The sequence below is a fragment of the Periplaneta americana genome, chromosome 3, assembly GCF_040183065.1.
Source record: "Periplaneta americana isolate PAMFEO1 chromosome 3, P.americana_PAMFEO1_priV1, whole genome shotgun sequence".
In the NCBI taxonomy this organism is placed as follows: domain Eukaryota; kingdom Metazoa; phylum Arthropoda; class Insecta; order Blattodea; family Blattidae; genus Periplaneta; species Periplaneta americana.
Window position 1 is genome coordinate 81,044,102 of NC_091119.1, and position 5,438 is coordinate 81,049,539.

At 35.9% G+C, this 5,438-nt stretch overlaps 1 long non-coding RNA gene across 1 annotated transcript; it reads left to right on the forward strand.

Moving 5' to 3' along the window:
• The first annotated feature begins 2,059 nt into the window (after positions 1 to 2,059).
• LOC138697121 (uncharacterized) lies at positions 2,060 to 3,632 on the forward strand. The gene is made up of 2 exons (XR_011331526.1): positions 2,060 to 2,227; positions 2,822 to 3,632. It is a non-coding gene; the product is annotated as an uncharacterized lncRNA (long non-coding RNA).
• Positions 3,633 to 5,438: the final 1,806 nt, after the last annotated feature.

Sequence of the window (5,438 nt, forward strand, 5' to 3'; positions counted from 1 at the left end):
GCTTGCGGATAATGCCGGATTCTCAAAAAATCACCTTGATGTATTCCAATCATTTGTATTGCCGAAGCCTGGTATTGGCTTGTCTACTAGCAATCCCATATCTTTTTTAAATCTGTCTTGAATGGTTTTCTTTGTGTTTGAGACAACATTCTTCTGCTCGATGCCCCGAGCTTGCCATTTCTCAAGGGGAAGTTTATATGCAAGATGGAGCAAACACTCAATGCGTGCGTGAAGGATGGAAAAGCCGAAGCTGAGTCTAGATGTATCGACTATCTCCGTAATCAACACTTTCTCCAGATTGTTGAAGTCTTTAGAGGTGCTTCGTTGGTGGACTACAACATCTTTTGTAAGCTTCTTGATATTTCGAAGGTCGCATTGGTGATGTTGCTGTCACATCTTTTACAATTTTTGAGGCTTTCACTTTGCCAGAAGAGCGCAAGCTCATTTCAGCGGCAAAGGAGAGCTCATCACTTGAATATGTGGCTCGCAAGTTTTCTATTTTCTGTCGTTTTGTCCTATCAGATGATTCATGGAAACTCTTGGTAGGTCTACCCATACATTTTCTAGTAGCGTCCCTATCGTACTTTCGAAACCTCACTGATGAGTCTAACCAGTCCTTGTTCTTCTCTAAAAATATTTCTTCTATCCTACGAGCTTGCTGCCATCTCTTCTTAAAATCGGACACGAGAAATGAAATTTGCTTGTAGACAGCCATAAGATATTCGTCTGTGCATTTTGTCTTCCTCCGGACGAAGTCTTTCATAACCGTAACTTGCTCCTGTAATTTTACACGTCCTGTATCGTAAAGTTCTCTTCTAGTTATAAAAACACCATCGTTGCAACCCGATCCTGCAAAGAAGAAAATGTATACGAATGCTTTGGGTGTTTAGGTCAAGCGTACTTGGCTATCTAATTTTTAGAAGCTGTCAATTTTTTAACCGCTGCTGTTCCAAAATGAGCAAATATGAGCAGGGTTTGTTTTCATTTACGGCAAGTATAATGTGTGAAATAAACATAAATGTCAAGATGCAAAACATGATATGCCCTGATATACATTAAAACCTTAAAAAAAACTTACCCCTTTTTCACATTTTCGGTTCATTTCTTTATCGTCCCATAAACCACTACTAAATCCACAAAACCTATATGTAATTGCATTAAAATGTTCTTACCTGATGGTAAAGACATCATGTTAAGCCACACCTCGTAGTTCCACCAGCACACGACAATATGACGCATTTAACTACTTCCCGTGCACAAGCTTCCCTCTCACTGACTCAGCTAGGCTCAGGTTCTGACATTCGCCGTGACGTCAGCTGCACCCCAGTGACCTTGTCACTATCAAAAACGTATAGTTCAGGGATTTATCTATCGTTAGAATATAAAATATTGCTACTTTTGTAAGATTCGTTTTTTGTTTTTTTGCCAAGAATAACGCTGTTTGGCCCCACTGTGCGCCGTTTTGAATCGTCTCAGATTAAGCTCCATCTCTTGGGTTCCCTCTAGTGGCCGCCCTCTGCACTACGCCATAGATGTCCATGAACGCAGGACCGAAGTCCATACATGTGTTGAGGTGCACTCGAATGAGTGACTGGTTGGCCGGGATCCGACGGTATAGCCGCCGTCTTAAATCACAAAGTGATTTATTACGCATATCATATATATTTTGATGTACCGAAGTACATATGATATTTCCATGCAGATATTCTGCGTCATCATATGATGAAAGAGTGATGGAACGGAGAAAAATTCTCTCCGGCGCCGGGATTTGAACCCGGGTTTTCAGCTCTACGTGCTGATGCTTTATCCACTAAGCCACGCCGGATACAACCCCGACGCCGTTTTGAATCGTCTCAGATTAAGCTCCATCTCTTGGGTTCCCTCTAGTGGCCGCCCTCTGCAATACGTCATAGATGTCTATGAACGCAGGACCGAAGTCCATACATGTGTTGAGGTGCACTTGAATGAGTGACTGGTTGGCCGGGATCCGACGGTATAGGCGCCGTCTTAAATCATAAAGTGATTTATTACGCATATCATATAAGCATTGTGCTCGTGAAAATAGTTCGATTAATTGTGCATTACTCATTGAGTACGAATATTACAAATATGCCAAGCATATTACAGTGTTATTTGAAGTTTGTTCAGCTAAGTTATATTCGAAAATTGTCTGTGTTTTGCTATGTGAAGAACTCTGTACCAACAGGTCGTATCTTTATAGGTTAAGGTAAATGTCAAAGTTCCCTCATATAACAAGCAATGCTATGTTAAAAGTGGCGAATTGCATTTTCCGACTCTCGAATGATGTGACCCGAAATGTAAAATATTTTCATGCATTGTTTCACTTACCAAGCATTACTGATATAGGCCTAATGAAAATGTGAACTACGTGATGTAAACATTGAAGGTAATGTTATTACCGTTTTCCCTTTCTCTATTAGAAAATACCGACAAAAGTAATGAATTATCTTCATGCTGTACTTTTTAGGTAATTAATGTGTATTTGTCTGTATTTTAGACCTGTGTATTGTTACGTAATTATCAGTTCATTAGGTTAGAGAACTTAACAAGGTTAGTATGAGATTAGGTAATGCACCTCAAACTGGTAACTAATAATGGCTGCTGCGAAATAGGCTGAGGTGGTTATCGTGTGAATCAAATTATATCTAGAATATCTAGTTTTATTATATACGGATACGTAAAGTTTTGTTTTAGCATGTGTTTGTAATTTTGTGAGGTTATGTCTAGCCTAATTTCTTTTTATTCTTGTATCATTACCAATACATTAATTTATTTTATATTAATTTCAGGTGTTACGAAGGTGTTACATCTATGGTGGCAACTCTACTTATGTTAGGATATGAAGTAACAGTATATATTCAACTTCATCATTTGCTAAAAATTAAAGAAAACTGTATGTCTTCGACTCATTCCATCGTCATTTCTTCTTATGTATGTGAACCACGTTCATTCTAAAAGTGCTACATTAAATGAACACTATAGACAACGTGATGGAACAATTTACAAGTTACTGTTAAAGTGCTCAACATTTTCAAGTGGTGCTATACCCATTGTTTCAAAATGTACATACATATTTTTACATTTCTATAAGAGGTGTGATAAATTATTTCAGCATATTTGTAAATTCTTCAAAATTAATTCTTCTAATTAAGACCATAAAGTAATGAAATAATATAGCCTAGGCCTATATGTGATTTTATACTACCGGTATTGATGTTGATCTTAGTAAATTAATCCGATTTCACAGTGTTGTCTTTTGTATTGTGGTTCATAACAATTATAACAGTATGTACGTGGAAATGTTTTTAAAATAATAAATTCTAGCTCATGATTTTAAGTGGTCGTTTCAATGGGAGGTTGTATTGAAAAGATGATCACAAATGGATAATTTACTGCAAGATACAAGAACTGAATATAAGTGAGTGTTCCGTTGAAAGTGAAAGTGAAAATTTCGTTTTACAAGAGCTAAGTAGGCGTAATATTTATTTTAGAAATTATTTGAAAGCTACAGAATATGAAGAATAGACCTGTAACCATAGAAATCAACTGCGAATGGTGAGTGGCCAGGTTTCATTAATAATTGAAAGGAAGTAAAAATTATTTTCTTCTTATCATCCTGTTTTCATTATTTAAATTTAAGCACCTTTCTCTTCCTTGTTATTTCGTGAGAGATTACTTCATACTATCACGTAAGCTATTTTTTTTCTGTACAGATAATAAAAATTACATACATAAGTAGGCTACTTGAATACTAACAATACAAACTTCATATACATACCTCATCAGGTATATTCAAGAAGACATCTAATGTACTGTAACCAGCACATGATTAAAATACTGATCAGATGTCCAACAGTTTCTTACTGCACTCTTCACTTCAAAAGTTTGGCACATAGTTAATGAAAATCTTGATCAGGAAATCATTCATAAAAAGTTAAATGTACACGTTTAAAACTATCCTATAACATAGGGCATCCTCATTGTTACTTTTAAGTTTTAGGAATGTACGCTTATAACTGTATCACAATCTGAAATAATCATAATATTTATAACACGAGGGTCCTTGTAGATAGTCAGTTCCAGTGTTCTATATGTAATTAAGAAATGGCCCAGTTTATTGCACTTTCAGCACCTTTCTATTTAGGGGCTTCTAACTAAGTTTCCTAATCACTTCGTATTTACTGGAAATATCTTTGGCAATATTGTCCAGTAGTGGCTTCACAAGTTTTTCCAAAAGAAAGAGGGACATTTCCTCATCCTTACATGTGTCGCACTTCAGTTCTTGCGAAAATCTTGGCTTCAGAAAAGAATACTACAGCGTTTACTATTTCTATGCTCAATAGATTAATCAGTAGGCCTATAGAAATGTTTTCACCACTGCAAGAAAAAATCGCGTAATAATTATAATTCTCAATTATTGTGACGTTCGTATTTTTTTTAAAAGAGAGGGAAAAGTTACGCCTTCTTGCAAATGCTTAATTATGAATTCAAGGAAATTAAAGATAATGCAGTACCTTAATTAGTTGCAATGTCTTATTTAATAACAATATTAATAATATTAGGTGAAAAGGGAAGGCTATAGTGCGCATATGTAAGATGTCAAGTTAATTTATTTCCGGAAATGTTTGGTGTATGAACTGAAGTACAGAGCAGACAGTCCCTCAGTTTATATGTAATATGTTTTAATATCAAGAATGACAGCATTTTATTGTAATATAATTGAGGAGTAGAAGTTTGCAAATTACGTCTTTTGTCCATAAAATATTGTACGAAGCATTTAATAAGCAATGGTGCGTCCTTTAACACGTTGACTGCCGCGTGAGAAGGGGTGTGTCTCACACCGATTTTGTACCAGTAGGCCTTGTGAGACATCATTTGTCTCACAGGGAAATTTTTACTTCGAGCCGCGTGATACAGCAGCGGTTGCACAGAGCCATATGAGTTGCATGTAGATGTCAAGGCATTGGCCTGAGGGAACCGACGCTGTTCTTGGCCTTCAGCTTCCACGACCTGAAAAGGTGCTAGGGTGATGCAAATTGTATTGGATTTTCACAACTATTTATTGGAAGAAATTACTAATAATAAAGAATACAATGACAAAACACATATAACAAATAAAAAAAATTGGTGAATTATATAATACATTAATGTACATGACCTGAAATGTGTTAGTGTCATGTAAAATTTGTCAGATTTTCTCCGCAATTTATTGGAAGAAATTACAGGAACAAAACACACAAAAATACAAAAGTGTTGATTTACATAGTACATTGATGTACTTCGAAAAAGCAAGGAATGCAATAATGATTGTCACAGGAAATACACAAATATCTTACATTAGATGCTTTTCTTTGTGCTTCTTTTCTACCAGAAACATTACCTATCTTTTTATATCACTCCACACAGCGCCGTCTTTT